General features: G+C 34.7%; 1 protein-coding gene across 1 annotated transcript in view; it reads right to left on the minus strand.

The window, feature by feature from the left end:
* Positions 1-21,936, minus strand: part of LOC116179117 (semaphorin-1A-like) — a 119,274-nt gene extending 97,338 nt beyond the window's left edge. Inside the window, exon 1 of the mRNA XM_031498835.1 lies at positions 21,883-21,936. The gene's annotated coding sequence lies outside the window, so the exon portion shown is untranslated. The remainder of the gene's footprint in view (positions 1-21,882) is intronic.
* Between the last annotated feature and the right edge of the window lie 824 nt (positions 21,937-22,760).

A 22,760-nucleotide genomic window follows, 5' to 3' on the forward strand; every position in this document is an offset into this window, starting at 1 on the left:
CATGGTTCGTCTTTTATTTTAATTTCGACCCTTATTAGGCAGAAACAAACAACAATTAACAAGAGAGCGTCTGAATTTATCATTTAAGGTGTTTGCGATTCCTTTTATATTTTGTCACGTGTGTTTACGAACCCAGTAAGTTAGAGTCTTGTGTAATTTGGGCATGCTGAGGGTAAATTGTTTTAATTAGATGTGTTGCAGCAAAAGGCGTTTAGTGTCATTGGAAGCGCGCTAAATTATCAAGATGTTTAAGCCAGGTGATTTTTAGAGTGACAGGGAACCGAGCAATTAAGTAACGAACTTTTAATTTTGAGCGTTATCATACGAGTTCCAGGGCTGGTTGGGAAAAAGTATGGCACGTAATACGGTTGTAATTTGTTATATTACAACCGAGATTACAACCTTATGACTTTATATACTATTATTTTATAGTAGATGTTAAATTGGGTTTGAATGATTCTTTTAACCGCAACAGTAGATAAAGTGATCATTTCTACGGCAAGTAAAACAAATCATTGTGCATTCCAATGACATCTGTCATTATTATTAAAAGTGGGACCCGGAGCACGACATAAAATGAAGTTCGGAACATAACACAATATTTTCTCCATGAAGACGACGGGAGAACCTTAACTTACTATGTTCTCTAAATGAATTTTTACAGAATTTTTCTGAACTCATATAAATGCCTAAAAATAAATCCTAAATTACTAGGTATTGGGATTTACGTTGAGGGCATCACCCTTTTTAATTAATAAAAGAAAATTTGTAAGGATTTTTTATTGCTATCGCACACCCTTTTTTAGGAAATAAAATTTTATGGATGTTTCTAATCAAAGCAAGTGGCTATTTCAGTCACTTGTCCCCGATACACTTATAGACCCAATACTGCGATTTTCCCGACAATAAGTAATAAAAATATTCATAAATGTTCAATTGGTTGGACTCTCCACACATGAAATTCAAAAGATACAGTACTATCAGAGCAATATGAGGGAAATGAAGTATTTCGTTAATAATCTGGTCGTAAGTTTTTTGTTATGTAATAATTAAAGGCACTTTGATTGGCATTGATAATCCAACAAATATAATGTGTCTTTCGTGTATCGTTTATCCTAATGAAATTTTCGTTATATTTACATCTGAAATTGGAGACTTTAAAACTAAACATATTCAACTCCGTTTACGTTCCTACACAATTTTCAAAGTGCAAAATTCGTTACCACATCAAACGCGAACGTATAAACCTAACTTAATTTTCTTTTACGTGCGGTACAAAAGCGTTTTCGTATAAAGGAAACAAAAGTGGGGTGTGTAATTAAGACAGCAACTTCAACTCGCCTGCATCTTGCGAAAATAATCTAACCAAATGCAATAAAAAGGTCAAGTGTCAAAATGCAACGTATCCAATAAAGTGCCACCCCTTCACGTAACAGCGACACGTTGCACAAAGAAGAAAATTTAATTTTGCAAATATAAAAGTTTCGAGACAGTACGTGTTTATGTACCTAGAGGTATAATTTTCACTCACTTTATGCCAGTGGCAGTCTTCTAATTAAGCAGTGACAAACTTAGTTGGTAAAGAACGAATTTCAATTAAAGATAAGATAAAGCTTTCAAATGAAACAAGGATTAGAGAAAGCGTCTAATTCATGAACCCCAATGGCGAGCAAGAGTTAATTTCACTGTGTAGATGGGGCAGCAATACGAATTCTGCTAATTACTAGTAGTATCTGCCGAGCGGTTGGGGACGATAAACTCCTCATTAGTGAAAGACGCGAGGAGTCTTCTAGTTTTTGGCATATTTTACAGGGGGGTTTGCACGGAGAGGAAATTAATGTACAAGCAAAATTCGGCTTTTTAATTTCCTGATTACAAACATGAATCTGCGCTATGGATAATAAAGTTCCCGTTCCATGTAGTTACGTAACTAAACTGAAAAGATCCCCGTGAACGAGGGTTGCTGGATTATCATTAATAAAAAGGGATTCAAAGGGCGCGCGACCATGTGTAAGTGCATCTAGAACTGCAAAGGACTTAACAAAGATAAATTAAATAAACAGCGGAGTTCAACGTTAGACAAAACAACTTAAGCCCTTTGGTAAATAAAATGCTTCCATTTCGAAAAGTGCAATTAACGTTGCTCGTGAATGTGGATGAATTGCTTTCTTTTTGAAAAAATATATAGAAAGAGTATAATGAAAAAAATTCTTTGGTGATTAAATGCATGTTTGCCTTTACTTTTAATTTCCAAGAAGTCTCTGACATACTTTTTTCTAAAGAGAAAATTATTTGGCGAGTGAATAAAATCGAGCAAACAGATGGGAAAGATACGTAACGTATAATTAGAGATTTTCTAATTTCACTAGCGTATAAATTCCGTTAGCCGTATATCATTTTACAACACTGTTGGGGGTTACAGCTATTCACCTAGAATGAAAGAGGTTGAATTCATTTCTAACTTAGATAACATACCCTACAATTGTGTTCAAAGCATTAATTTAAGCTTTTGCACACCTCCATTTTATTTGAATTTTCTTTTCTGTTATTATTTCCGTTCTTCCTTTTTGTGCTCGCAGAAAAATTTATTTCAGTTTTCATTTTTATGATGAACTTCGTACATAAATCTCGAAATTTAGTACCTGCGCTTATTTTATAAATTACATAAAACTTCCCGGCGAAAAAACTACATTTACGCGTTATTTCTTGCGGTGTGCTACCTTTGTATATTGAAATGATTAGTCCTAATACTGTTTCCCTTCGTATCTTATGAGAATTCTTTGTAAATACTACATGATATTCTTTTAATATCCAAATGTCGCTTCGAAAAAATTGTCTTATTATGCGTACCATTGGCATTTTGCTCTTCTACTTACGTACATACTTTCATATCAGTTCTTGATTCGCCCCGAAAGCTCCTTATCTATGTTTCTATACTTGACGCTTTTCCATCATTTATAAGCTCAAAAATCCCATGCACGCTTCTATTCCCTTGATGAGACTTTTTCCTATAGTAAATCATCTTCCCTTTTTCCAGAAGTGTTTGATGTAATTGTATTTTCGTGATTATCAACCTGCTTTTAAATGTTTTTCTCTATACCTTTACAACAACTGCACTCATTAATAATCCCTATACTTTCCTGTAATTTCCCATCCATTCTTTTGATGCCCCGTTTAGACGTGCTTATCATGTATCCTTATACAAAGGTCACAACATTGACTCTTTTTTTTATTAAATCTAGAACACACTGTTTAGTATTTAGGTTCTAAAATATTTTGAAGGTGGTTTATAGCGTTATAAACAAGATTTATGTGCATGTGTTTACGTGTGGAATTTTGACAGGGCATTTGGTGTCAAATTTATACACTTCTAGGGCATACAATTTCGCATAAGATACTTCTACGAATCTTTTTTTCCTGTAAGAATGTGCAAATTCCATGTAGTGCTTTAATCTCTACCGTGTCTACTGGCTATTTATATTTTTGTCGAAATCCTTTAGCCCTAGGAAGCGAATCCGTTTCAAAGAGAATACAATTTTCCATCGGGTCTAGGAACGTGTATTGATTTGTTTCTATAATTTTCATCGGCATTTGGACTGCACATTACTACGACTGTCATTTCTCCGTCTTCGTACCTCTAACTTCAGTTTTTTGCTGAAGTGAATTCTTAATGTACGTATTGTTATGTAAACTATGTCTTGCAGACGGTTTTATTCCAATCAGCATCTATAGTCACGATAGATCACCCTGTATAATGCAAATTTCATTTTTTAAGATTAAATGTGGTTGTGGATTTGATTGAACACAATAATTTCGATCATAGTATGTGAATTCGACGTCAATGACATTTTGTATTTCAATTATTAAGGGTTAAATTTTGATTTATTGTTAATTAAAGATTAGCGACATCTGGAAGTAATTATTGCGTTGTGTATTTAAATCCGATCTTGCGATGATGAGTTCATTATCGCTCTAAAAGCTAGTACCTAATTATTTTGTAGATAAGCAGATGTGTTCACCCAAGACTGATATTTATCGAAGGCGCATTCCATTGTACGAGTGGGAGTGCCGGCAGTTTTTCTTTGGAAGTTGGCAAAAAAAGCAAATTTGATTGGTGAACGTTGAAAAATTATAAAAAAAAGTAGGATCAAAAGTGTAGAAGGAGACGTTAAATGGGACTTTTTGGTTAGGATTTTTGATTAAGCTTTTGTTTGGCAAAGACAGTCTTGGTGTTGGTAAACTTCTTCCAGAAGAAAGTCTATTTGATGCTCAAGCGTTGTGTCACGTGTACGGAGAAATAATAATAATAATATCCCTTTATTTTAAATTCAAACCGCCTTCATAAATATAAAAATAAAAAGAGATTGAAATTAAATGTCATGTTCTAAGCTAAAACTAAAAATTAAATTTAACGGAAAAAAAATACATTACTTGTATTAAATCAACTTAACCCACAAAATTAAATAATTTCTGATAGTCGACGAGATACAAGATGTGCACGCTAAATGATAACTTGTTGCATGCACATCATGCTAATCGTAGACACCCCCCTTAAAATTTATGTTTAAAAAATAAAATAATAATAAAATAATCTTTCTTTAATTTATTTTAATTAAAAAATGTTTTCCACTGACACTGTTTGGACCAGATTTTTAATTTTACTTTTAAAAGATTCGTATGAATAAGTTACCAAGTGATTGCCGTAATATTCTTGTATCTTATTAAAAACTTTATAAGCATTGAATAAAAAATTTCTTTGTCCAATCTTTTTCTTTGTAAGCGGTACATTACACTTATTGGATATCTTCCATCTGGTAGAGTAATTATGTATGGGCAATTCCAGTTCGCTGTTCAGGTGATTTTTATATAAATATCGAGCAATGGCAATAAAGTATAACTGCTTTACGCCGAATAACTGCATTTCATAAAAACTTTGATGATTATTTTTTGGACCACTATAATCTGGTTAATGTAAGACGTCGATGCTCCCCCCCCCCCCATGTTAGTATACCGTAACATAGTAGAGCTTGGACGTATCCGAAATAAATTTTCTTTAGAGAATGCAAGTGCAAGTATAATTTTATAGTGTTAAATAGGTAAGTGAGTTTTCTAAGTTTGAGTGTTCTGTCTGTTTTGTATGAGCAGTAATTGCAAGTGGGACATTTCTATAAGGTTCTCAAGTACCCGATGAAGTGAAGTTAGCCACCACCAAAAAGTCACTTTATACATTTGTAATCCCAACAAATCCAGTTCGTTTAAGTCAAGAATTAATTTTCACTTTTTTCGTGGCTGAAATAAAAAATTTTCTTGGGTCGCTGTCCCTCATCTTTTGATAGCGAAGTTTGTTTAGTGAATAAAGTTAGTTGTTTTAATGTACGTATTATGCAAGTATTCACCAAAAGAAGATTTTGCTTTCCACCATTCGAGGAACTACAAATTTAATCATTAAATTCAGCTTCCAGCAATGTTTTTAGTTCTTTGTGCGCGAGAATATCGCAGTTAACGACAAGATTGTTGGGTTATTAAAACTGTAGGTAACTAAGATTTCTGTAATTAATTGACTATTGATCGCTTGCACGCGTCTTATCTGTAAACCGGCCCTGAGAGCCTCTCTTTTTTTAGTTTCAATTTATGTATAGCTCGAACAAATGTTAACAATGAACAATTTTGTCTTTAATCGAACCGTAAATTTTACGACTCAAGATTGGAGCCCTCATGTTAAATTTGATATTAATTACCAGTTCTAGGTGTTGTTGAAAATTTGTTTAAATAATTATTTGGAATTGTTGAAGGTGATCAAGGCTGCTGAGATTCCTAAATTAATAAAATTAAGTCTATATCAAGATTTTTTATTGTAGGGGAGACCGGACGTATCTTGAAAAATTTACAGTCAAAAAACCAGTTTGAGAGCAGTCCTCAATCAGTTCAAAAATGGAGAGAGAACAGTCGAATGACCAACTTAAACGCATTATCAAACAAGAATAGAATCATGAACGATCCACTTACATAATCACTATAATCAGTATGGTGGGACAAACTTTAACACGTATATTCCTTTTAAGTCATCTCTCTTCATTCTCTTTTCCTCCTATTACTTCGTTGGTGTCTGACACTAATTTTGCGTACCCTCTGCCGATAGGAGGAATACACTTTCCTACAATTCGATTTTATCTACGTTTTTTTTGTATGTAACTATTTGGAAATTTGGAATTTGTAAATTGAGTTGTTTTGTGATTTTAGCTGATTGCAGATTATTGGCAGAAAGCGCCCTTCTGATCTCGGTAAGCTTACCGCTACGACTCAAAGGTAATATTTTTATTTCGTCGTTACTCCGTCAGCTTAACGTTTAATTTCATCTTGCATATCGATACAACCAAATTGTAATTAATAATACATTTTTTCCGATGGTCATTCAAAAAATTTTTAAGTCCATTATGCCTGCAGGAGTACATTATTTTCTGACTACGAGTTTATCCCTTTTAGTAAATTACCTTTGAATTTAAATTTAGATTTTGGGTAAGACTCCTATATTTCAACTTCTATTTGCTTGGAAACCATTTGTCATATTTTATAGTTTTGAATTAAATTACCATCGATTTCAGTTATTTTTCGACTACCTACAGTTATTATTTATGTTTCAGCCAATCAAATTTCTCAGACTCAGTCATCAAAGTTTCAAGACAAGGTGTAAACACTGAAAACCCTGCTGAAAACTTATCATGCTGATAGCAAGGAGTAGAATATGTAAAATTAAAACGGCGATAAACGTATACTTTTATAATCTTAAGTAGTTAGTCCTATTTATTTTTATAATCCATCGCATGTAACTGGCGAGATGAGGAATTTTTCTGTTCATGTAGTTGAAAATAACAAAAAGACACATTACTTGGGATAATAGGGATATTGTACAATTGCACCCCGAGTAAACTTTATGAATATCTAAGATTTTTCTTTATGGAATTTAGTTGACAACACCATTAAAGCAAAGCACCCTTCCGTGAAACGAGTCACATTATCATTACGCCCGCGATACGTTATAAAAATTGCGGGCATCCATCCAAAGAACTTTCTTTACCGCTTCGTCGTTTAAAATATTTTAAAGTTGGCTATTATGGGCAAAAAAATTAGAGGTTTAACACAATACGCATTTTTAAGGGCCCATTTACCGCTCGATTTAGAATTGGAAGCATTCAACTACTCAAATGTTACTTGAGAAACAAATGTTATACACCTTCCACTTCTGCTTTATTTCCTCAAACGATTTTACATACCTTATTCTAATCAAAAAGCATTCTTCCTTTATATTGTTTGGAGTTTTCCATTCAATATCTATAAAACTGAAAAGTTGTAATGTAAGCGTCGCGAAGACAATTTCTTGTCAGTTTCAGAAACAAACTATGGTTACGCGTAGTCCTGACACTCGGTTGAAAAGAAATAATGCATTCAGCCGAGCAGCAAACTTTTCCATTTTAGATATTCTTAAAACAATGGATAAGACGTCTCCTCTGGATCGTATATACGGCACGCAAGATATTTCAGGAGAGACTGTCATGATTTTATAGCAGAGAAAAGAAAGAAAGGTCTGTCACTTGCAAGGTCCTATTAAACAATACGGCTGACGAAAACGAACAGAAAAAATACATATCATTTTGTATAATTCTCTTAAACCGGAAATTTACAATCCCCTTAGGCAAAGTAACAAACTGTTCTCGAAGGAATAAAAAGTTCTCAATTCGAAACAGGAAAATTAATTCCAAGTTCTGCTAAATTCTTTCGAGGGGCTACATTATCTGATTAGAGAAAAGTAGAAGTTAAATATATTCAGTTACAAAAAGTCAATAATTAGAATCAAGATCAAAAGAAAATGCATTTGCTAGCGAGAAATTAAGGAGAGTCGAGTATTTACAAAAAGAACACCTTTCAAGCAGCCCAAGCTCTTTAATCTCGTAATAGCGACGAGTTCGCCTCTTGCAAACTAAAACAATAAAATGTTCAGGCAAACTATGAGAATATCCACAATTTTGTTCATACAACTAAATATAATCACATAAAATACTTAATTCTAGACTGATTTAATTAACAGTTGAAATTAACATCAAACGGCGTGGGCATTACATGTAAACCCCCTGTATTCACTTTTAAGTGTATCCACACACACATGAAGCAGATGCTGTTAATGGTTATACCAACTCACAATTTGTGTTCGTAATACAAATTCAATTACGATAATAATAAATCAGACGCACAAAGTACAAAAGGATTCAGTTTCGCTGTAATATTTTTTCCAGTTTTAATATAACGCGGTATACTTTAATTCAAACTTATTTGTGTGTGTCCTTTTATTACGTATTTAAATCAAAATGTCCCGTTCCTACTTTTTAATTATTGATAGCCCACACATTACATTACAATTATAACAAGATTGTATAGTGGTTTTTGCAGTAAGGATTTAGCGATGTGAATGTTTAACTGAAGAACCAGTGCTGCCAATAATTTCTTGTACGTCAGCTATTGCTTTCAGTTATTTTTCCATTCCCTCCACTAACATGTAACAGGACAGATATGGTTCACGAAGTCTTTGAGTGGTCGTAGTTTAGACATAGTAAAGTTCGAGGAAAATAATTATTCATGAAAATGTATCGTTTTTATCGTGATACTTATTTTGCTGTACATCAAGATTTGAGAAAGAACCTCCACTTTTAATTAGAAATATTCAGGCTTACGTGGCGGTTTTCCAACGCCAGGAATAATTACGAAACTATTGCTAAACTGCAAAATCAGCTGAAAGTAAGTATTCGAGGGTAAGGGAACACAATACGTCCTGTTTTACATAATAGAAGGAAAATGAAGCCAAAACCGACCGCCGTATACAGACAGTTTGTCTGAGGCACTCATTCAAATTTTTGATTAAAGTTAACCGAGTAAAATAATAAAGAATCTCATTAACCGCCGTTCTTTTTAAATGTTATCCTTCTATATGAATAATCAAAGTTTATGTAATAGCGTCAATTTCCATATTTATAAGTAAAATACGTTAAATGGAGCTTTCTCCGAACTTACGAAGAGAAAAACGATGTTGAGTGAGTAATGCTACTTATATATCATTTTCCTTGTATGCACAGTTTGCGTTTTGCAACAAAAACATCAATCCTACAACGGGAGGTTTTTGACAGTAGATTTATGGATCGGAATTTAGCTAATGTTTTCAATGCACTAGCGAGACGTTGCACTTTTGTAAGCGAATTCGCTTGGAGAAATGGAAAATGCAATGACGAAATGAGCATTACGGCAAATAAGTGGATATGATTAATAACTGTCGGCGGTGAAAGCTTAAAAATACATCAACGCACAAATCTACATGGACGTCAAACATATATTTAATGAGAAATTTAAATAATTATTTTGACGTTTATATTAAAATACAACTTTTTTAATAAAAAAATTACTTGCAGCGTTAAGTTAACATCAAAATGATTAATTAAACTGGATGGGCTCTACATGTAAAATTTCGGATACAATGGGGAGGTTATATTATTTCATATGCATATTTTGTTCACATTCAAAGCTGCCAACTTACTTTTATTTACAAATTAACTAATTCATTCTTTAAGTTCAAACATAAAACATAAAAAACCATTCATTAGGTACGGTGGTTCATAAACATCAATAAATTGCACTTTTCGCCCTTCAGCAAGAGCAGGTAAGCGTTCATTTCTACAATTCCCAAATGTTTTTTTAATGATTTCTAGCAAAATTTCCATAAAAGTTTATAGGATGCCTTCCAATGAGATTTTTGAAAAGATTTCGAAGACAGTTTCGAAGCAATTTCCTAATAACACTTCCAACAAGTTTTTTCTACAAATATTTCTATACGAAAACCACTAAGAATATTTCCAAAAACGTTTCCGAAAAGGTAGCAAAGCTTCTGGGTCAATATTTCTATAAAGATTCCCAATGCGTCTCTAAGAACATTAATATTTGAAAAATAATCATGGGGTACAGCCACAACGCAGCGCCGACCATAACACACGAAACCTAAACAAGAGTACATTTTTTCAGTTGAGAGGGATGAAAAAAACAGAAAATAGGAAGGTGTAAAAAAGGCACAACTACGCGATGTTGAAGAGGCGTGAACTGGACATGCAAAGAGATCTGCTAGGGGTACCAAGAATACGAAACGTCAAAGGAAACGCGAAGAAATGTGAGGGAGCGAGGGTGGTTTAAATTAGGAATGACGGAAGAATGGAGAATACGAATAAAGGGGAAAGCAGGCGGCACTGCAGGGGGTGGCTTAAAGAGGTATAAATGAAGCAAGACGTTGACAGAAGAAAGGTGTACAAGAATTCCGAAGGGGGTTGAAAGACTTACAAACAGCTTACAATAGAGAAGTGAAGGATATACAGGGTGATTCCTATAGTACCTGCCACCGTTTGGGAGCGTGTAGGTGGTGCGTAGGGGAGTATTTTGATATAGGACACTTGGGGGCGGAAATCTAAAATAAGGGTGCCAGAGCCAAATTTACCTTCTGGAATTTCGCGCCTGTAGGTAGGCAACCCAACCGGCCGGCGGTGCACACGGAGCGATCTCAGGCGGCGATGTGTGGCTGACACTTGATCAGAATTTTGTTAAAACCCACGAAATCCCGTCTGCAACGACGCGTATCAAGTGAATAAACACTATGGCAATAGTATAATAATAGTTGGCTAGATGTAGGAAGTGCATTGAGAACAACGGTGGCCACGTTGAACACTTGTAAACGTTATTGCTTTTGACTGTCGTTTTCCCTCCTTCCCTCCCATGTCGCTTCCTCGCGCTTAACTCGCTCTGCATCGCTCCGCGCGAAACGTCGGTCGGTTGGGTTGCCTACATACAGGCGTGAAATTCCAGAAGATAAATTTGGTTCTGGCGCCCTTATTTTAGATTTCCGACCCCAAGTGTCTTATATCAAAATACTCCCCTAGGCACCCCCTATACGCTCCCAAACGGTGGCAGGTACTATAGGAATCACCCTGTATAAGGAGGGAGGTTTGGCGCATGCGTGAGTTGGTGAAAAGAAACCAAGACCAATGATTACTGCGAAAAAGACATGAAAAGGTATGTAGAGGAAGTGAGGGGGATTAGAAACAAGGATGACAACGAAAAGAGTGAGGCGTCAAAAATAGTATAATAGGTGGTCGCTCTGCCGTTTTAAAAGTTTAGTATTAATTTTGTATTTTGTTAAACATAGGGAAATATCCACATGTACCGCTTCATAGCAAACTTGAACGAAAGTAAGTCTGGCGATAATACGAAAGGTCTTGGGGAAAGCGAGCGCGGTTTCCACGATCTCTTACAATCTAAAATTTACGTTCGTTCCATTTGCGTCGGCTTGAAAGGCCGAAATACGGTTTTCTAGACCCGTTTCCCTTTAAATGTCGCCATGAGATTTTATATTTGTAGGTGCTAAAAAATGTTTAAGATCATATGAGAGCAAGTGTTTAAAGGTATTTAAGAGCTTTGAAAGGCGCTTTGAGCAATTGAGTTTCTACTCATAATATCCTTTTTTTTTTTCTTGGTTAATTTGGGTCTTGTGGCCTCTACACCTCTTATGCGGATAGTAATAGTTGAAAACACTATTTGCGGTTAAGGTATATTGAACAGAGACACATGAAAGAAAATCGAGGGTTCATTAAAAGTGATTGTATTTTACACGTTTATCTCTTTTGTTGAACTTTTCTGTGTTCTTGTCCAGTTGTTGTCTAGTGCTTGTTGTTTGTATAAGAAAAAGTAGAACTTTTCACACGGACCACATTTTTGTAGAGCGTGTAAAAATGTTCGGTTGACATTGGCAAACTAATACCGACTATCTGGAGAGTACACGGATTTGCTATTAGGGGCTATTCAAATAAACATAGATTATGCAACTATTGATTGTGAAACTCTAGCAATTCGAGTTCCACTTTAATTGACATTTATTTGTAAGGAGAGATTGAAAATGTAGTACTTTTAACGAATTAAATCAGTCAAATTCCATTTACATCGTCTACTATGTAAATGTAAGTATCGTCGAAAAAATTACCCCTTTACATTCACGCCTGTAATATCGAGATAACATTAGCACTGTGAAGGACTACAATAATAGAACCTCACATAATAGTCAATTGACCGCAATGAAGTTTGAAAGTGCAACCCGAAGCTGACAATAATGGTTTGAATTATTCTCATTTGAAGATTAATATTCTGAACTGCTAGAAATTATTGATGTAGTCTGATAATCTCTCTTCTTTTATCAACTTTCCTTACAACGAGAGCTTTGTAAATTGAAAACCTTCTACAAATTCCAACAATAGGATAATTTGCAAGCTAGCAGACAGGTGAAGCCTAAAACAACTTAAACTAGGAACAATCCCATCTGATGGACATGGGTCGGCAGTTAATCGATTCATTCGGGGTGGCAACAATCATTGTATAATTTTGGCTTGTGGTAACAAGATGGTGCGTGTTCCGTCAGCGTATAGCTATTAAATTCCGCAATGACGTTCATATTAACCTAACCTAAATTTGTTTTGTCCAAGAAATGCTGTATCGATTTCAATTGAACAGCTTCCAGTGCCCATAAAGTAAAATAACCCTAAAGATTTTAAATAAAGATGTGCCAAGCAAGTTTGAACTAGTTTAAACAGTCGTGCAATAAAACTTAACAAGGAAATATTCACCACCTCCGCAATGTAACGATTTCGTTATTGCGGCTCTTAGAAAATCGTTTTGTTAAGATTGCGAAACTGCTCTGGTTTATTTTGAACCATTTCAAGGGAAATTTAATTGTTTCTTCATTAAACAAAAACTACCAACTTTAATAAGCTAACTTTACTAATCAAAAGATTAAAGGAGTTTTAGAGATTACTTCGTAAAGCATACGGAAGTTTTAATCTTAGGAAATTGATCGGTTTAAATGAAAAAGAGAATTTGTATTTCAATTAAAATCAAAATTCGAGAGGATTTTACTTTGATCACTAACAGATAGTGAACACTCTTTTTTGTATTTCGTTACTTGCGCGACTCCGCAGACAACGCTTGCTCGTCTTGCAGGCATAACGAATATTTATAACGGTTTCTCTTATTACGTTGTCTATGGGGTTGTCTTTGTCTTTCCTTCAGAAGCAGCTTATATATTATATGATACGCTGCTTACGTTCACAACATTTAAAAGCGAATCCTCGTATATATGTAAATGTAGGAAAAGACTTTTGCACTAACCAGGCATATCGTACTATTTGGGAAATATTCGACCCCCATTCTAAATCCATTAAAAACCATTGCAAAGGAGCGAAAGATTTTTCAAAATTTATGTCACATTCCCGTCCACAAATTTTGGCGTAAGACTTTCACATCTTTTGTATTTTATTATTGTGCATGTAAATATTGAAGCTTGAAATATGAAGGGCTCTAGAATATTTAGGAGATTACTCTGCGCCACAGCTCTGAAGGTACTCGATGAATTTCCGACTAACGTAAGTAGGTAAAATTATATTAATAAATCATGCAGCAAAAAATAAACGTCCCTTACACAATGGAGTAAAGTTACAGTCTAGCTTAACAGAGTGATGTTCTTGGAAACCATGCACTTTTCAAAAACTGCACTATTGATTCAAAGTCGTTCTAGGTTTTTCACATTGTATAAACGACAGATTTTCAACTTCTTAATTAAACTTGTACTAAAGATCGTGTAGTATTATGATCTTTGCTCGTATGTAGCGGTTAATTATTTTACAATGAAAATTGATAACAATTTCCGACCAATTTGCTCTATTATTAACCCAATGATGAAACGCGATCGCTCCTCGGCCTCGTGCGGTAGTTTATATTGAAGTTTGATGTTAACATTTTGTAATTTGATAAAATATTAACGGTATAATAGAACTCTGAAAAGCGTTTCTGTTGTGCTTCAGGGCAAGCAAAATTGTATACACAATTTAATTGCAGCCTACCTGAAAGATCCATTTTACATGCCTGGAGAAACATCACATTACATCGTAAAAATGGAGTTTCCAAATTAATTATTATTAAGTTATTGCCATATTGCATTATTTCCATCATGTCGCACTATGAGTGCAAGAGTATCATAAGTAAAAAAAAAATTTTTTTTTGTTTTTTCTAGCAAGTGCTCTCAAAAAGTGTAATCTATGATGTGTTAAAGTATCGTAACTAAAAATGTTCTCTAACAAGCCTATATAGCATTTAAAATACTTTAGCATCACAAAAAAAGTAAGAGAAGTTTTGTGCAATACTATCACTTTTGAGTTACGATACTTTTAATCTTGTGTTTTGTCTGGGCGGTTGAAACGTAAACTATCGCAACTCAAACGCGCCTTTTTTATGCAACGAAATCATTTTGTTTCTCAAACTTTATTTCATTTCCGTTCATGTTTATTAAGATAAAGGACGTTTAAATTATGTCTCGCGGGAAATTATTAGTAAGTTTGGCGCTAAAGGAAAGTGAATTTGTGGAGTTAAACGCTAAATTGGGGGAGAGCTCCGATAATAGCAAATGTTCAGATATCCAAAATAAGGTACCTAGCTTATTTATCATTGTAAATTGTATCAACTCATATCTCTGTTCTTCAGTTGGGTCCAGATGGAACATTCGACTGTAAGGAGTCTATTTGCAATCAGGATAGTCCAAAGGTAAGTTTTATTTCTCAATTTAGTGAAACTTATACCTTCATTGCGGTAAATGTAGTATGAACCCGTATATGCCGAACTAACACCTGTGAAGTTGTATGAGCAGTCTACAGCTATAGAAAATGAAAATGCTGGTTTTATAAGTTTACAGCCGTTCTTTGCCCATTCACAACACTTCACACTGTTACCTAGTGCATCCTGTTCCACGGAGTACTCTGAAATTCCACAAGAACGTACGATCAAAATATTACAAGATATAGTAGTACAAAAGGGAAATGATAATCTCGATAATAATGGCAGCACACAATTAATGCAAGAAGAAACTGGCATTGAGGGGATTGTTGATGTAAATACGGAAGTTATTGAAAAAGGTGAGGGGAAAGAAATTTCAGAGGCTACTGATGAAGGTGAGAAGGGCCTATGCAGTAGAAAAAAAAAACAACAACCAGAAAAATGGAAACGAAATATTAGAAAATACAAGCATAACCATGGAGAAGAATATAAATCGTCCACTGGAAAAAACAAGCAAAAAAGAAAGTTAGGTAGTGGTTGTAATGAAAAATGTGCTTTTAAGTGCCGCGAAAATCTATCCACTGAAGAACGTCAGCGCATTTTAACATCCTTTTGGCAATTGGGTGATATTACTAGACAAAGGGAGTTCATACTCAGACACATTACACCTATCGAACCAAAATACAGATACCCAAAGCCAAATAGTCACCGAAAGAAGAACAACGCATATCACTTTTCCGTTGCTTCTAAACAAATTAGAGTTTGCAAGAAATTTTTCAATGAAACCCTCAATATTAGTGACATGATGATAAGAACCGCAATAAAGAAAACAAAAAATGGAGTTCTTAAAGATGATAATAGGGGTAAACATTCCAAGAAGAATAAAATTAGTGAATATCTAGTAACGGGAGTTAAAGAACATATCGAGTCAATACCGACAGTAGAGTCTCACTATTTACGTGCTCAAACAAAGAGAAAGTTCTTTGACGGTAGCCTTAATTTACGCACACTTTATCGATTGTACACCGAAAAATGCATTACTGACAACAAGCCCTACGTAAAATACTTTCATTATGCCCGTATATTTAATTACGAGTATAATATTGGGTTTCACAGTCCTAAAAAGGACCAGTGCAGTTTATGTACGGCTTTCATTAATTCTACTGTTAAAGAAAAGGAAGACATGGAAAGGGTGTACAAAACTCACCATGAACAGAAAAATCTAAGCCGCGAGGAAAAGAAAAAGGATATACAGGCAGCTAGCTTAGATCCTTCTGTCCTTGTTGCCGTATATGATTTGCAAGCAGTGTTGCCTTCTCCATGTGGAACAACCTCCGACTTTTTCTACAAAAGTAAGTTGTCAACATTAAATTTAACATTTTTTAATATTGTTAAGAAACTAGGATATTGTTATGTGTGGGATGAAACCATCGCTAAGAGAGGTGCAAACGAAATAGGTAGTTTTGTTTTACATTTTTTGTCTAACTTTTGCACGACATACCATAGTATGATATTTTACTCAGATAACTGCTGTGGTCAGAACAAAAATAAGTTTATAGCTGCTACCTATCTTTATGCCTTAAATAAGTGGAAACACATTCATTCTATCACACATAAATACCTTATAACAGGGCACACTCAAAACGAGGGCGACAGTATGCACTCCACAATAGAAAAAGAAAAAAAGAGGATGCTTAAAAGCAATAATACTATTAATGTACCTGCTCAGTGGATTCCCCTAATAGCACTCTCCAAGAAAAAGTCTCCCCCATATGCGGTTTATGAAGTTACACAGAGAGATGTTTACGATATAAAGGTCCTTTGTGGCAATACAGGGAAAAACTACAGTATTGATGTAGATGGAAAAAAGGTAAACTGGAACCAAATTAAAATTATTCATTTTGAAAAGACTCATCCAAAAACAATATTCTTCAAGACAGATTACTCCCAACAATACTACAACCGAATCCTTGTTGATCATCGTCAACGAAAACCAACGATTAGTTTCAAGGACATCAAATTAAAATGCGCGTATGATCGGCCGTTGCCGATTTCCAAAAAAAAGTACAATGGTCTTATGGAACTTTGTAGCAAAAAGGCCTTACCATTACAGTATCACCAGTTTTATAAAAACTTACCACATGAGAAAACAGACAAAAGTGATAACGATTAAGCTGGAATTTTTAACATGTACATTTTTAGTTAAGATTTTTTAAAAGAATGAATTTATTTTGTATTAAAATAGCATTGTAAAATATAAAAATATATCAAAAATATGAGAAATATTTCTTTTTATTTTTAAGTAAAACTAACGCAACACAAATTTGAGAACAAAATGCAATAGTGCTAAACTATCATATAACCTAATTGCTAAATTTTGGAAATGATCTGAGAAATTCGTATTAGTGTTCCATAAAGTGTTTGTAAAAATGTAACATTTGCACCAAAAAAGATTTACATAGCTTTCATTGTGTGGCAGAAAATCACATGAGTAGTTTTCGGAAATTGTATCAGAGCTAATTTGTTTTTTAGATTTGCGATACTCTTGCCCACATAGTGCGATGTGTTGAGGCAGCAGTACTACTTTACTATTAGGAAGTAAACTGCAAAGATAGTAAAACAATACTGAGCACATTATTAGCAAGGTTCAAGTGACCAAAATAGCAAGTATGGGAATGGAAAAGCTGATCACGGAGCAGTTCGGTCTCGCAAAAGCCGTGGAAAAGTCCTTATCTAACCTGAAGAAAGAAGCTGGGACTTCCGACGGAAGTTGGGTACGATGTCATCAACAGAAAAAGGAGGGAGTTAAAAGCGTAATGGTCTTCTAACCTTTCAACAAACAGAACCTCGGTCTCTAAATAGACAAAAGGTTAACAAAAGTCATAAATTCAAACTTAAAATTCACTTAAATGATTTAACAAAGTAAAATTGATACAAAATAAACGATAAATAGCCCTACATTAAACAATTGTAGGAAATAATCTTTTAGAAGAAAAAACAAACCGCTTGGATACAACTATAACCGCAATACTCGTTTTGTTTATACACGTAAAGTACCCAACAAACTCGAAATTGGTCCTCTTTCATCTGCTACTCTGATCATATTTCGCGGTGGGGAGTGGAGAACAGTGCAGTGCCTAAACAGTTCGCCAAGAGATCAATAGACTGCAGATTGCGAGTCCCCAAAACTACAAATTAAGACTTCAAGACCTCAAGAGTATGAAACTTCAGAAGTAGACCTCGAGCGAGACCTAGAAATTTGAAAACTCCTGGTCCTTAAAAGGGCAAGACCTCAAAATCTCGACACCATGAGATAATAAATGCCCGAGACCTAGACAATAGATCAAAGTTTCAAGACAGACCGCAACACCCCAAGCCTTTGAGAGCTCAAAACTTCGAGACCTCATGGATGCAAGACATGCCCACCGAACTTACAATCTTGCAAGTGGCAGTATAGATCTTTGGGATTGATTTCGCACTTCAGGAAACCAAGGGGTGGTTTAGTCTACTTGCTTAGTAAAACACATTCTGATATTTGATGAAGTTCTATTGGCGTATCGAATCATTTAGTACTCGTACATACATAAAGAAAAGATTTGGCATAGATAAATTATAAATAAATAGATCAATGTGCGAAAGTGGACAAACAACTCAATCGTGTTTAATGGGGCGAGGTAACATATCTAGTGCTGCTTTGAGGTCCACACTCTCTCACCTGCAATTCACGTTCACATCTTATAATCGAAAGGTCGGCTTTAAAAGCTTTCATTTTCACTTTATGTAGACGCTAGCATTGCGCCGTATTTAGCATCCACCCATCCATAAATATTTAGCAATTATTGATTTGAGCTAAAGATAGTTTCGCCGCTTTCTATTTTCATCTACAACAGACGATGTGGGAAAATGGCAAAAGTTTTGAAAGGGGGCGGTTTGAACATTCATAATTTAAAAGTTCGGGAAAAGTTGCATTAGAGAAAGTAGAATAATAGAGCAAAAGATAACAATTGTCGATACAACATGCGAATTCTATTTGAAATTCGCAATTCACTCAATAGTTCCCTACTAAAAGTATTTTAATCTACTTTTTTGGCATCGCCCCTTTTGTTTCACTTTCATCGCATCAATCTTGCGCCTCGCTGCTGACAGACAATCAATCTATTGTACCCGTTAACCGAGGCCATAATCCGATTTCAATGTATTTTTTTCACAATAGGATAACAGCCCTGTAAGTTTATGTGCAATTGGCTGTTCATGTTCCCTGATGGATTGTTCTCTGAACTGACACTACCGAAATTTTATACGGAATCTTTTGATACGACCGCAATACGTATAACGTTCAGAATAGTAGAGGACGATAATTACCTAAATTTATAATATAAGACGTTTCTAATTAATCTGGACGCAAAGCAATAGTTCGCATGCTACGTATAAACTCATCGAGCTATAGCACGCAGTTAATTTGTAACAATGGATAATCTGGAAAATACCCATTGCGACCACGCGAACTGGAAAACTCTCATTCACCGACCTTCCCGTCATACAATCCTTACGGACTCCCAATTCATATTTGTCGAATTATAGCCAAGCTGTAAAATATTATCGCATCAGAAGTTTGGTTAGTAATCCGGGTTTGGTTTATGAAAAAGCAATTCCTACAAAATGACTATTAAAACGTTCCAGAAACGTTTTATGAAAGTGCGTGTTATCTTCACGTTGACATCAGCAACCAGCGTTATAGTCGAGCAAGTCTTGGTAACTGCTACTCCATAAAATTCATATAACAATTTCTGTAACACCTTTACGCTTACGTAGTTCATAATAACCCCCCTTAACAACAAGTGATTAGAATCCGAATTATAACGTAATAAAAGGATAAAGCCGAAGGAAGTATCGTCGATTTTCTCCTTAATGTTAGTTAGAGTGTGTTGGTTTAGGACTTTTACTGTTACTAGAGTGATAATAACGAAAATTGCGTAAAAGCACTTTTTTATGTTACTTTTTGTTATACCATTCTTCGTTTTTCGTATTTCATTCGCATATAATTAAAATATAAAGTAAAAAAGAAAAGCAAATCTCTACGTAACATTACAAGAATACTTGACTTGGTCTATTGTATTCTATACCAAATTATTTGAAATTCTCTACCTTTTAAAGTAGGTTTCATTACTCTCGCACTACTACATGTTTCTTAGACTGTATCAATTTATACGAGGCGGCCATGATCTAGAAATGTGTACTAGAAAAGAGGAATTTGCAACGCGCTGACTACATCGAGTAAATGTGGTACAAAAGATGCGAGTTTGTACGTAAATTTTCGATAACATGAATGCTTTTTTTAAGGGTAAATTTCATGCAGCAACAAAGTTTTTGGGGTTGCATAAGATAATGCATGCAAATGTCTTGTGGAAGATTATTATTATGGAAATTATTCTATCGCTTTTGTTATTAAAAAAATGTTTAATAATTGATTTTCTGAGCAAACGAAGTTATAGTGAGAACGATAATTCTTTGGCGACTTTTCCAACATATTGAACTGGGAAAAGCAATTAAGGAGAATAATGGCGGTCACCGATGGCAGTCAGTGGTCGATATTCTAATAAAATAGGACTACAGAAGTTAATATCCCATCTGATTTTATTATTGACACCATATTAACTTGTACCGATTCACAATCAATATAGAATTATAAACATTTGTGATACAATCGGCAATTTATAACGCTTTTTTGTTATGAACTCGTTAGTACAATTTTACAACGCTTGTTAGCATCCATCCATTGATCGATACAAATTTAGTTCGAAAATTACTGAGGTGTACGCGTTTAAAAAAAAACGAATGCACATTCTGTTTGAAAATATAATGCTTGCACTAGCAATACAAATTGAACTCGATAATTAGCGCTAATTTTAGTTGGAGCTGCATTAAAGTTTTACGCTTCGAGGCCCAATTTCTCTATCGTACAATAAATTATCCTTCTTAGGTCAGTATGTAATATTTTGTAAGCGAGAGACTTTTAGTGAGAATTATATCATAAAAGTTGGTAGTTATTTTCTATTAAGGTACATAAACTGTCCCAACTCCTTAAAATCGTAAATCTCCCATTAAAATTCAAGACGTAAGTATGAGAAACGATGCCACGATGTTTTTTTTTACTTTATATAAACGAGGTAAATGATCAACCGCGTGTTTTAAAATTATTAAATTGCTAAAATAAACTACCTCGAGCTTAAACTGTGTCACCATTTCTACCCGAGTAGCGCTCGGGGTTTAACGTTCATTATTTTCAGTTTCTATTACGTGCATTAACTTCTCGTTAAGAGGAGAAATTTGGAAAGATGTTCGTAGATAGATAGGAGGACGGTTATTTCCGTATGCTCACTTAACTGACGAGAAAATTATTTACATATACATTTAGCCTGATAAATTTCTTTTTGTATCCATCGTGCTTTTGTCATAATCTTCCATTTGGGAGATGAAAAAACGGGTAGACCGAATAGATACACATATTTTTTGCACAGGAGATCGATACAACAGTCTCGTTTTTTGTTTCGGGGTAGATTTCAGGCTAATTATTGAAATCCTTTGATCTGTTACATTTGAGGTGTACGTTTATGTTCATTATAAAATAATGTAAAAGGAAAAACCGTTGCCAAAGGACAAAGGTTTTACATAAGCTGAAAGAAGGTACGCCCTCGGTTTAAAAATACAGTTAGTTAATTTACGGATAACAATCGCATACTGTTTACTTTTTTGATTGATTAACATTGGGCTACTTCATAACCCTAATCCTAAACATAAAAGACACATTTTTCAAAATCTCTATAGGTAAATAGTTATTTACATATGAGTATGGTAAATCAAGGTTTACGTTAACGAGTGAGATGTTTACTGCCGAAGCGTAGCTGAGGCAGGAATTTCGAAACGAGTAACGTTAACTGATTTAACATACAAATAATGTAAAACATTTTATTTCATACTGCTCTTTTTTCTATTAAAATGCCATACAATTTTTGATTAGAATGTTGTACGCATTCAAATGAACGCAAAAGTCGATCACTTGATTTGTTTGATCTGACAGTAGTTTGACACATTAATATATAGGTTTAGATGGATGTCAGTTGATGTTGCTAGGCAACATTTCCAGTCTGGTAAAAGTTTTCAGTCTGGTAAAGCGGCTATTACTAGATAGTATGAAATAAAAAATCTTACCGTATCCTTACCACCGATCTTCAGACATTCAGGTAACAAGAGATATCCACTCACCTAAAACAAAAACGTTAATTAATATTGTGTAAAAGCACAACATTTTTAAAATAGTGCTACTAGGTTGTGTTGTCCGTCATACACTCATAAATGAATTAATTGCCAAGACCATTTTACACAGGGGCAGTCTATGATTCCCATTGTATCATAATATCAGCAAAGTTTGTGTGTAAACTCCAAATTCATGGAAACCAACCATGAAAACCTATAAAAGTACGTTTGTAAATCCCATTTTTGCCTATAAGCGTCTCTAAGTGAGGTCAACCTCATTTGGTTACCAAATGGATTTAATCATCGGTTTATTTATATTATTTTGTCTTTATTTGTAAGGAGGCGAAATGTCAGCAAGTGCTGCTGTACCAACCCAATCGACAATGCATTTACAAATATCTTCACAAACAAACATCCATATCCGAACCCTAAGTTAGGTAAGAGTACCCTTTAATCACATCGGTGATCTTCCTAATCAGTTTTAGAAGCTTAGAAGACTCAGATTTGCCATAGGGCCCTGGACTGTCTGGAGTCCGGTTGCTTGTTGCCAGTAGAGGGAGCAATTCCTAAGGTAGGCTCAGGCCTGACGAAGACCCGACCACTGCCTTCACAAGGCAACTCGTCAGCCATTTCGTTGCCCCCTACTCCGCACTGTGCTAGCACCCAGATTAAGCTTACCAAAATTAAAAGAAACGCATTTTGAGTGACATTTGACAAAAGCAATATCCATGAACAATCGAATTTCTTCAATAAAAAGGAAGGAAGAAGCTGATATCAGCTCTCGGCCTATCGATAGTTTTCTCTAGAAAGATTCTCACAATATATTCCCATTG

Source organism: Photinus pyralis, unplaced genomic scaffold (assembly GCF_008802855.1).
Source record: "Photinus pyralis isolate 1611_PpyrPB1 unplaced genomic scaffold, Ppyr1.3 Ppyr1.4_LG1, whole genome shotgun sequence".
Lineage (NCBI taxonomy): Eukaryota > Metazoa > Arthropoda > Insecta > Coleoptera > Lampyridae > Photinus > Photinus pyralis.